The sequence below is a fragment of the Rutidosis leptorrhynchoides genome, chromosome 4 (assembly GCF_046630445.1).
Source record: "Rutidosis leptorrhynchoides isolate AG116_Rl617_1_P2 chromosome 4, CSIRO_AGI_Rlap_v1, whole genome shotgun sequence".
Taxonomy (NCBI): Eukaryota; Viridiplantae; Streptophyta; class Magnoliopsida; order Asterales; family Asteraceae; genus Rutidosis; species Rutidosis leptorrhynchoides.
The window spans coordinates 539,097,232-539,110,147 of NC_092336.1; positions in this window are offsets into that span (position 1 = coordinate 539,097,232).

The following is a 12,916-nucleotide window of genomic DNA, read 5'->3' on the forward strand; positions in this document are numbered from 1 at the left end:
GTTTATGTTGTCACATCAAACGCTTAAAGCTTTATCAAAACTCCTTTGACTAATTTTATCAACTTTTCGCATTACTCTACAGAGTGTCTGGATCACAGTTCTTCTCATCCTCCGTTTAAGGATGAAACTTACCATTAAGTTCGTTGATAGAAACTCTTACAACACTTTGGATGCCGGTTTTATAAAATTTGTTGGAAAGTCTTTGCGCTCATAAAATTTTCCTTCTTATGGTTGGACATGGCCGAAACGCGGACCGATAAATCAACTTTCTGGAGTACACTCGGTGATCACCCTATTGTAGAAAAGGCACTAAGTGGGTTTCTACCCCAACTGTTGTTATAGTGGGTATCATGGATGTATATTACACTAAACCGTTTGAGGAGTTTCTACTCTCAATATTCGCTGTCAACCGCAACATCAACCCTATGATCCAATACTTTGAGGTGCACGAAATTATTTTTGGAGATTCATCTCACCTGAAGTCGGCCATTCTTTATAACCCACGATTCACGTTTCCTTTCATCCGCATATAAATTAAAGAATAAGGATGAATCCTAGATTGACTCGCTCATGGTGCGAGGAAGTTCACTGTCGTTGAAAGATCACACCTTTTGTATGTCTTCCTTTCGGAAATGTAATGAAAATTACTTTGAAGTTCATGATCCTTGTTATTCCCTTTGAATGAATTGTCTTAAACATCATTACCAATGATATGGTTGCTCTCTATATTTCTTCCTTTGTTGGCTGTAACTATACCTCATTCATCCGTATACGTCCCCTTGGGGAGCTTCTGTTTTGTTTGTTAAGAAGAAAGGTGGTTCACTCCGATGGTGTATTGATTATCGTGAGTTGAACAAACTTACGGTTAAGAACCATTACCCTCTTCCGAGAATTGATGATCTGTTCGATCAACTTCAAGGTTCGTTCATTTATTCTAAGATCGATCTTCATTCCGGTTATCATCAACTGCGGGTTAAAGAATCCGATATTCAGAAAACCGCATTTTCGCACCCATTATGGTCACTACGAATTTCTTGTTATGCCGTTCGGATTGACTAACGCACCTGCTGTGTTCATGGACCTCATGAACCGTGTGTGTAGACTCTATCTGGACAGATTCGTTATCGTTTTCATCGACGACGTCCTTATTTATTCCAAGAGTGATGAAGAGCACGAAGAACATTTGAAGTTGGTGCTTGATTTGTTGAGGAAAGAAGAGTTGTATGCTGAATTTTTCTAAATGGTAGCTCTGGTTGAAAGAAGTTCAATTCCTTGGGCACGTGTTAATAAACAGGGAATTCAAGTTGATCCTGCTAAGATTGAGGCAATTGGGAAGTGGAAAATTTCCGAAGACTCCTACTCAGATTCGTCAGTTTCTAGGGTTGACAGGTTGCTATAGAAGGTTCATTCAAGATTTCTCTCGTGTAGCGAAACCTCTGACTGCTTTAACGCACAAGGGGAAGAAGTATGAGTGAAAGGATGAACAGGAGACTGATTTTCAAACTCTGAAGAAGAAGTTGACTACCGCTCCGATATTATCACTATCTGAAGGTAATGACGATTTGGTTAATTGTTGTGATGCTTCGCGTCAGGGCTTTGGTTGTGTTTTGATGCAACGAAAGAAAGTCATTGCTTACGCGTCACGTCAGTTGAAGATCCATGAGCATAATTATACAACCCATGATTTAGAATTGGAAGCTGTTGTGTTCGCACTCAAGAATTGGAGACATTAATTATATGGGGTCAAATGTACAGTGTACAGTGATCACAAAAGTCTTCAACATATCTTTGATCAAAGGTAGTGGAATATGAGGTAGCGAAGATGGGTTGAATTGTTGAACGATTATGATTGTGAACTCTTTTAGCCATTTCGGGAAAAAGCCAGTGTCATGGCTGATGCTTTGAGTCGAAAGGAGAGAGTTGAACCTCGTAGGTTTAGAGCCTTGAATATGACCATTTGAACAAACCTCGCAAGGCAGATTCTTGTAGCTCAACAAGAAGCCTTGAAGGAGGAGAATTTTGTAACGGGAAGGTCCGAGGCTTGAGTAAACAGTTAGAGGTATGAATCGATGGTACTCGGTATTTTGCTAGACGTCTTTGGATTTCGAAATTTGGTGATTTGCGACAACTTGTTTTAGATGAAGCTCATAAGTCTGGGTCTATTCATCCTGGTTCAGGAAAGATGTATCATGACCTTAAGGAGCTGTATTGGTGGCCTAATTTGAAAGCTGATGTGGCTACATATGTGGCTACGTGTTTGACCTGTACTAAGGTTAAAGCTGAACATCAGAAACCGTCATGACTTTTGGTGCAACCTGAAATTCCCGAGTGGAAGTGGGAAGGTATTACGATGGACTTTATTACGAAGCTACCGAGAGTTGTGGGTGGTTATGATACTATTTGGGTGATTGTTGACCGACTCACTAAGTCAACTCATTTCTTGCCAATTAAGGAAACAGATTCAATGAAGAAGCTTACTCGTTTGTATTTGAAGGAGATTGTTTCGAGACATGGTGTTCCCGTATCGATTATTTCGAACCGAGACAGTCGATTTACATCGAGGTTTTGGCAGTCCTTACAAGATACTTTGGGAACTAAATTGGATATGAGCACCGCTTATCATCCACAATCAGATGGTCAGAGTGAAAGGACCATTCAAACGTTGGAAGGCATGTTGAGGGCATGCGTAATTGATTTTGGTAATGGTTGGGATAGATACTTGTCGTTGGCTAAATTTTCTTATAACAAGTTATCATGCAAGTATTAAAGCTGCACCGTTTGAAGCTCTGTATGGTAGAAAGTGTAGGTCTCCTATTTGTTGGAATGAGGTTGGGGATGCTCAACTCACAGGTCCAGAGATTATTCACAAGACTACCGAGAAGATTGTACAGATTAAGGAAAGATTGAGAACCGCCAGGAGTAGGCAAAAGAGTTATGCTGATAAGAGAAGGAACGATATCGAATTTCAGGTCGGTGATCGTGTCATGTTGAAAGTTTCACCTTGGAAGGGTGTGGTACGTTTTGGTAAAAGGGGAAAGTTGAATCCTCGTTTTGTTGGGCCGTTTGAGATTATTGAGAGAGTTGGACCAGTGGCTTATCGTTTGAAACTGCCACAAGAACTCAGTGCTGTTCACGATGTTTTTCATGTATCGAATTTAAAGAAGTGTTTGGCCGGGGCCAATAAAACTATTCCTCTGGAGGAACTTCAGGTTGATAAACAACTCCATTTTATTGAGGAACCTGTCGAGATTATGGATCGAGAGGTTAAGACTCTTAAGCAGAGTAGAATTCCTATTGTTCGAGTTAGATGGAACGCCAGACGCGATCCCGAGTTCACTTGGGAGCGTGAAGGTCAGATGAGGCAGAAGTACCCGCATTTGTTCCAAAATGACGAGGAAACCCCTGCACCTGCTTAAATTTCGGGACGAAATTTCCGTAACGGGAAGGTACTGTAACGACCCTACTTTCTCCGTTATCTTTTACCGTTAATTATTTAACGACCGTTAACTGTTATTCGTGCCACGTCATTTCTATGAACTATATTATTATTTTGTAATAATATATTAATTATTATGTGTTAAATGAATATTTGTATTCATATTTTAAATCGTACGTTTCTACGTGTCGCGGATTTCTATCCGGCGAATCTTTTCGGTTTTCAAACCAACGGTCGAGTTTTTGGGATTTTTAAATCCTAAATATTTTAAATATGATATTTTAAGGTCATATGATTATATATAGTATTTATATATATTTTTCGTTGCGTATTTGTTATCTCTCCGAATTTTCAATCGCGTAGGCGGGTTTTCGCGTTTCGGGTTTCGATCGGGCGTTCGGGCCACAGGGAATTAACCAAATAGAAAATTTGGGCCATGAGGGCCCACCCCCATGACCCCATTCAGCCGAAACTCCCTAAGGGGAGTGTTAGTTTTGATTTCCCATTTGATTTTTGCTAAGACATTCCCTTTTCTCTCATTTTAAACCTAACTCATTTTTTTGGTGCTCTCTCCTTCCTCCTCTCCCATTTGGCCGTCGCCAACCATCACACCATCATCATCATCTTCATTAAAAATCAAGCTTGGATCATTTGATTATACACACAAACGGATTCTACGCGTTCTTCTCTACACGATTACACCTCTTGATTCTCGATTAGGGTATAAATCCTAACCCTAGATTTTTAATTTTTATTTATTTTTCTGTATTTTAGGTTTATATTATTAGTATGATGATTATTAGTTGTTGTAATGTTGATTGTATGCGTAGAATTGCTCGATTGCATGTTTTTCGGTTTGATAAAAATTGGGACAGCAGCTTTTTCATGTGTTTCTGATATTGTAACTGATGTTGATCATAAAATAAAGTATATAAATGAGTTCCTCTCATCAAGACATTAATTTTAGACTCCGGATTCATGTCGTTTCGATTTCCGGAGCCCTAGATATGATCAAAGTGGTATTTTGTAAAGATTGAAATGTGATATTGTTATGAACCAGGTTTGGTCCGACTTTGTGACCATATTTGGTGACTTTAGGGTGTGTTAGTGTGTTAGGACTGATGGTGGGGCGAACTTTCATGTTCGGGTCATCTCAATCCGAGCCACGAATCACCCGTTACGTCTAAAACACGTTTTTGATTGAATTGAAGTTCCAAGTAGTGTATTGGCTGTATATCACGACTTGTGGGCTGTTCATGGTGTGTTCTTGAGTGTACCAAAGTATCGGGTGGTTTGCTTAGGCGGAGATATATGTAAGGCTCGCCGAAAACCGACACCCGGGGCTCAGGATACGACCCGATGAACTTTTGATTTAAAACTTTTGACTAATTATGAAACTTATGATATAAATAATGGATTTCATTATCATTTAATTACTTATGATAAAAAAAAGTAATTATTATTATTTACAACCTATGATATATTTATTATATCATTTAATTAATATTTATGATTCAATTAACATTTTAATTAAACATATGATTAATAATACTTTTATAAGTATTAAACTTATATTATGAGATTGCTATAATAAGACTTATAATAAAGATTAATTAATTATTTAATTATTATAAGGCTTAGTTATTATTTAATTATAATTTAATTATTAAATACTTATGATTTAATAATCATAATTAGAAACTTATGATATGATTAATAATTCATTATTAATTAATAATACTTATGATATGATTTAAAAATTATTATTAATTAATAATATTTACATTATGACTAATATTTAATTAATTAATTAAATATTTATGTTATATTAATTATATCATTTAAACTTATATTAACTTTAATAATTCATTTTAATTTAATTATACTTATGTTATGACATAATTAGACATATTTAACTTTAATAAACGTTATAACTTATATTATTATTACAACTTACACTTTTAAAATTTACGTTGACTAGGTTTGACCAAGGTTGACTTTTGAGTTGACTTTCGGTTGACTTTGACTTTCAGTTGACTTTTGTTGACTTTCTAATTAAGGAAACCTTCCTAACTTATAAACTTTCCTAAAATAGCAACTTTCTAAATTTGGAAACTTTCCAAAAATAGAAACTTTTCAAAAATAGAAACTTTCCAAAAATAAAAAATTTCCAAAAATAGAAACTTTCCAAAAATAGAAACTTTCCAAATATGGAAACCTGCTAAAAATAGAAACTTTCTAAAAATAGAAAGTGTGTGTCCGTAAGCTGTTCCAATTAAACCAATGCATATTGAGTATTGTTCTATGACTACTTGCAACATGTACAATAGCTATCATACTAAGACTTGACCTAAGTTAGTTATTTATATCGACCTGCTTTATTTATAGGTCGGCGTTGTGATCATTCCTGATCATTTTACTTCATTTGCTGTTCGCATATTTGTGTGGTTACTTCGTTTGCTATTTAAGGTGAGTTATAGTCCCATTTTTCTATTTTAAATCTTTTGGGATGAGAATACATGCAATTTATTTTATATTTTGGACACATGTGGAAGTTGGTTTAAATTATTCATTGTGAGTTGAACAAAAATATTCCCTAGTCTGGTATCTGTAATCACTGGTTTCTACTGGTGAACGCGAATCCTATGGATAGATCTATCGGGTTTGACAACCCCATTTCGAGCTAGTCGCGCTAGCAATTTATAATCGGAATGTTTAGTACTTCATAATTTGTTGTAGATACACTTGTTCGGTGTATTTTTTTTTATTGTGTTTGGCAAGGGTAAATAAATGGTTAAGTGGTTACCAGGTGGCTCACGGTAAATGGAATAATGTTTTTATATGTTTTCTAGCATATAATTTTGTGGTCCAAAAGGGAGTTTTTATGTTTTCAAACATAAATTTTTATGGTTCAAATTAAATATTGTTTGCAATATTAAACCTATAATTCACTCAACATTTTTGTTGACAGTTACTCGCATGTTTTATTCTCAGGTTCATGATTGATTGCTTCCGCTGTGCTTAGAGAGTCTGCATATTTATGATGGCAGCTTTTGTTAAACATTAACTTGCATTCTATTTTGATACATTTAATAGTAGATGTTGTTGACTTTGTTTTGGTCAACTTTTGGTTAAGTAATAATGTATGGTTTTTCTAAACTTACATATTTTGGTAGGTTTCCTTTATAGGAAATCATTTTTAAATAAAAAATGCAAGGTTATTTATTAAATTCATATAGAGTTGTGATCAAGATGTGAGACCAAGATAACGATGGTCGTCAAGTGTACTTTGACAGATCGTTAAATCTACCCATAAACAAGTCGATAAGGTGAAGTACCAATAGGGGTTTTATAAGCTGTCCGGTAAGCCCAAAGCGCATCGTCTAGTCTTAAAGACCAATCTTTGCGATTAGGATTTACGGTTTTTTCTAATATCCTTTTTAATTCCATATTAGATACTTCCACTTGCCCACTTGTTTGGGGATGGTAAGGCGTAGCAATTCGGTGATTTACCCCATAATCCCTTAAAAGTTTAGCAAAATGCGAGTTCTTAAAGTGTGAACTCCCATCACTATTTATGGGTTTAGGTACACCATGACGACAAAAAATATTTTTCTTAACAAACTTTAGGACAACTTTGTGGTCATTAGTCCGAGTAGCCTCAGCCTCCACCCATTTGGAGACATAATCAACAGCTACTAATATATACTTAAACCCGAAAGACGGTGGAAAAGGTCCCATAAAATCTATGCCCCAAACGTCAAAAACTTCACAAACCAAAATTGGGTTCAAGGGCATTTCATTACGTATATAGATTCCCCCTATCCGTTGACACCTAGCACAATTTCTAACATACTCACATGCGTCTCTGAAAATAGTAGGCCAAAAGAAACCTGAGTCGAGTACTTTGTACCCAGTTTTCTTTACTCCGTAGTGTCCTCCACATGCAAAAGTATGACAATGAGCTAGAATGTGTTTATACTCATCTTCCGCCACACATCTCCTTATGATTTGGCCGGGTCCAATTCGGTAAAGAACCGGATCCTCCCAAATGTAATGCTTAACCTACGAGAAAAAGTAATCCTTCTTGTGCTTGTTCCAATGCTCCGGTACTTTTTTAGTCACCAAATAGTTAACAATATGAGCAAACCAAGGTACCTGCACAACACTAAACAAACACTCCTCAGGGAAATTTTCCTGGATCGGTTTAGCAGGGTCAAATGGTGGCGGGGGTATTCTAGATAAATGGTCGGCTACCACATTCTCTATACCCTTCTTATCCCTTATTTCCAAATCAAACTCTTGTAGTAACAAGATCCACCTAATTAATCTAGGCTTAGACTCTTTTTTCTATAGTAAGTGTCTTAGGGCACTATGGTCCGAGAAAAAAAATACCTTAGTCCCCCACAAATATGATCTAAATTTGTCTAAGGCAAACACTACCGCTAGTAATTCCTTCTCGGTTGTGGTATAGTTTATTTGGGCATCCGAGAAAGTTTTACTAGCATAATAGATAATAACCAGTTTCCTATCAACCCTTTGACCCAAAACAGCCCCAGTCGCGAAATCACTAGCATTGCACATAATTTCAAATGGTTTGGTCCAGTCAGGTGATTGTAAAATGGGTGCTTCAGTCAACTTATGTATAAGGGTATCAAAGGCCTCCTTATATTGGTCATCAAAATCAAAAGGTGCGTCTTTTAATAACAAATTACACAATGGTTTAGAAATAACGTTAAAATCTTTGATAAACCTACGATAGAAACCCGCATGTCCCAAAAACGACCTTACCCCCTTAACATTGGTCGGTGGGGGTAGTGTGGAAATAAGTTGAATTTTTGCCTTATCTACTTCAAATCCCCATTCGGACACAATGTGTCCCAAAACCACCCCTTCCCTTACCATAAAATGGCTCTTTTCCCAACTAAGGACAAGGTTGGTCTCGGTATACCATTTTAAAACTTTTTCCAACATATTTAAACATGATTCAAAAGACTTGTTAAATAATGAAAAATCATCCATGAAAATTTCTAAAGACTCGCCTATTAATTCTGAGAAAATACTCATCATGCACCTTTGAAAAGTAGCCGGTGCATTACATAAACCAAAAGGCATTCGTCTAAAAGCATAAGTTCCATAAGGACACGTAAAAGTTGTTTTTTCTTGGTCATTAGGGTGAATAGGTATTTGATTATATCCCGAATACCCATCTAAGAAACAGTAAAATTCCTGACCTGACAACTTTTTGATGATTTGATCAATAAAAGGCAAGGGAAAATGATCCTTTGAAGTTGCAGCGTTTAACTTCCTATAGTCAATACATACCCGCCAACCCGTCATAGGACAGGTTGTGATCTTTTCTCCTTCTTCAGTTTCCATAATTGTGATCCCAGATTTCTTTGGCACTGTTTGTGTGGGGCTTACCTACTGACTATCTGAAATAGGGAAAATAATCCTTGCATCTAACCACTTAAGAACCTCCTTCTTTACAACTTCCTGCATGTTCGAATTTAACTTGCGTTGCGTGTCACGAGCGGGTTTAACCTCCGGATCTGTAACTATACGATGCATGTACACTGAGGGACTTATCCCTTTCAAATCAGCTATAGTCCAGCCCACCGCAGCCTTGTACTTGTGAAGCACCTCCATTAAAGCTTTTTCCTACACACCTGTCAAATCTGAAGCAATAATAACTGGCAAAGTGCCGTTAGTACCTAAAAACGCATACTTTAGATGAGAAGGTAATGGTTTTAGCTCGAGGGTCGGCTGTGACTCTAGCGAAGGTTTTGTGTTGTTGTCTGTGGACTTGAGTAATGGCTCATATTTATAAGTCCAAGGTGGTAACCTAGAGTCCATTATACTTGCTATGGCCAACTCAATCGCCTTAACCTCTTCACATTCAACATCTTCTTCATCACCTAAGCAAAATACTTCCACATGGTCATTTGTTATCAAATGAGAAGTATGTTTTTCAACTTGTTCATCAATCACATCTACCTGATAGCATTCATGGACACTTGGGGTGTGAAGAGAATTAAAGATATTAATCCTCATCTTGCGATTTCCGAATGATATGTCCATGGCACCCGTTCGTCAATTAATGTGGGCGTTTATGGTGGCCAAAAACGGGCACCCCAAGATTATAGTGGGTTAGGAATCCCTATTCCTAGATTCAATATCCATTACAACAAAGTCAACAGGGTAATAGAAATCCTCCACTTTTACTATTACATCTTCTAATATTCCCCTAGGCGTTTTGATTGATTGGTCCGCTAGTTAAATAATTATGTCGGTTCTTTTCATTAACCCCAATTCAAATCGGTCAACTAGACAAAAGGGTAAAATATTAATGCTAGCTCCTAGGTCCAATAACACCTTTTTCACATTTACGTTGCCTACAGTCACAGCTATCAATGGGGTCCCCGGGTCCTTAAATTTAGGTAGGAGTGTACCCGAAACAACCGCACTTAGGTGTTCGGTTAGCTCCACCTTTTTGGGTAAGGTCGCCCTTTGCTTCCTATTTTGAGTGCAAAGATCCTTTAAAAACGTAGCGTAGGATGGGACTTGCCTAATAGCATCGAGAAGGGGTAAATTTATCTTAACCTATTTAAACGTTTCTCACATATCCTCTTGTTGTGGTCCCTTCTTCTCATAAGGGAATTGGTTTGGGGACTCTAAGGCCTTGAGAAATGGGATGGTTTTTGATTCCGTCTTCGGTTTCCCGGTCTCATTAATGATTGTTTCCTTATCTTTCTCCCCCTTCCCATGGTTATCATTTTCACTTACCTCATCTTCATCAAGAACAATCGGAGACTTACTTGACTCTTGTTGTACTACCTCTTTTTCACCAACTTTATTGTCATATTTCTTTCCACTTCACAAGGTACCTACCATATTCACACTATGCCCTTTTAGCTGATCCTTATGATTCAGATTTAGAACCGTGTAGCTTGGAATTGTACCCGGCTCCCGATTTCCCTTACTTTCCGCTACATTACCAATCTCCTTAGCCAATGCACCAATTAACTTGTTTTGCACTTCCACTATTTTACTCATTTCGGAGATAAACGCGTCCATCTTGGCGTCCGAGCTAGATGGTTGATTGGGTGGGACATTGTTTTGATTTTGATTTTGGTTTTGGCCTTAATTTTGGTATTATTTTGGTTTTGGTTCTGGCAGTTGGGAAAAGGGTTTTGATAGTTTCTTTGATAGTTGCCTTGATTCTGAAAGTTCCCTTGGTTTTGAAAGTTGTTATGCGGTCTTTGTTGGGTCCCTTGGGTGGCATTTAGAGCATTGTTATTGCTCCAACTAAAATTAGGATGATTTCTCCAACCCGGATTATATGTGTTGGAGTATAGATCAAATCTCCGTCCCTGCACTTCATTAACTTGTTCCTCCACTATTTGTTGATTCACCGGTAGAATCCCATTTCTACATCCATATGCAAAGTGAGAAGGATCTCCACAAATCTCACAAACTTCCTGAACCTGTGAAACATTACAAGCAAGACCCTGGTTTGGGTTGTTAAATATAAGCATTTTCAAATCATCTAATTCTTGCTCTAAGTTCCTAGATGAACCACTCGAGTCGGAAATATGATTCACTCGGGAGGTACTAGGTTGTTTACGATTAACTGAAGCTTGGGTTTTCGAACCCTTGCTTAACTGCTCAAAGAAAGTCCATTCGTCCTCACTAGATCGAGTTAAAAACGCCCCACCACTAGCCGCCAACAGGAATTGCCTATTCTGGGAATCCAAACTATCATAGAAAACTTTAACCAATTCCCACTTTGGTATCTCATGGTGTGGGCATGCCCTAAGTAATTCCTTCAGACGTTCATACACTTCATGAAAAAGTTCACCAGGCAATTGCCTAAAAGATTTTATTTGCCTACGCATGTCTGAAGTTTTACTTATAGGATAAAACTCCTCTAAAAACCATTTTTTCATCTCCGCCCAAGTATTAATACTCCGGGCGGGCAAAGAGAAAAACCATCGTTTTGCCTTATCTTTAAGTGAATAAGGAAATAATTGCAGACGTACCTCATCATCAGTTAAACCATTTACCTAATTAGTAGTACATATCTCATTAAATTCAGTGATGTGTTCATATGATTCCTCATTAGCCATACCTCGGTAGGTTGGCAAGATCGAAATGAGTTGAGGTCGGACCTCAAATCGTCGTGTGTTTCCCCATGCCGGTGCGGGAAAAACAATGGGTGAATGATCCTCATAATCACTCGGTTGGTAGTAGGTGTCTACCCCTCTTTTTCGTTCAGCCATCTCGTTTCGTTGATTAAAAACTTCCTCTTCAGTATCGGAATCTGATTTAGGAGAGTTTGGTGGAACAATCGGATGTGACTCTAGCTGTGGTTGAGTGGAAGCTGAAGCCACTGTCGAGCCCTTTAATATTCTTGTAGCTTTTCGATTAGCTTTTATAGATTTCTCGATTTCCGAATTTAAAGGCTCAAGATTTTGATCTCCTGAACTCCGAGTTTGCATACACTAACCTGCACTTCAACAAAAACAAGAATACCGAGCGTAAAACCGACAAACAAAATAAAAAAAACAATATTTTTAGATTTTTATGTTTTATAATTTTTATGGTTTTTCTAATTTAACAAGAAAGCAATTAAAATAAGAGCTTGCAAATCAAGCGCACACTTCCCCGGCAGCGGCGCCAAAATTTGATCGGTGTCGAAGGGCCGGTCAAAAATAGCCTAATTACTCTACTTTAGATAGGGTAAGTAGGATTCGTTCCACGGGAAGTTATAGTTAACTAGCAAGCAATTTCAAGGTTGGTTTGGTTGTTTAACTAAAAACTACTAAGATTTTTCAACTAATATTAAAACTTACAACTTAAACTAAAGTGCAATTGAGAGTATTGAGATGTAAACAATGAGAGTAAAGCCTTTATCCTTTCACAATCCCAATCTAACATGTATTCATTCAACCAAGTATTATGTTTACCAAATGTTAATCAAATCTCATAGACAAAACTTCTTAAGTTCATTACTTCTATTATCTTGGGATTAAACTTTGTAACCTAGACAATATGTCTTTATCCCTAATCTAATTAACACTAAGTTGGATCAAGAACACGCTGTTAAATCACAATAATTTAACTTGCAATAACAAAACATAGAACTTGCATTAATCAACAATTGATTTGGTTCACAATACCGTAATCCAAAAGTATTAAAACATCACAAATCACATAATCTTGAATGAAATCATACATATTTTAATTGTTCATGGAAAGGATAAAGTTAAGAGGACTAGCCAAGCATGTTGGTGATGATGATCATGGAGATTCTTGAAGATTTCATGATGAACAACACTTTAATCCTAACTTGAATACTTGAACAATGATGATTTGGGAGTATTATGGTGTATTTAAGGATGATCTCTGCTGCAAAAACTGATGGAAAAAGTGTCCCTTTCGTAACCCTAATGCTCTCCTTATATAAGGGTTGGATAA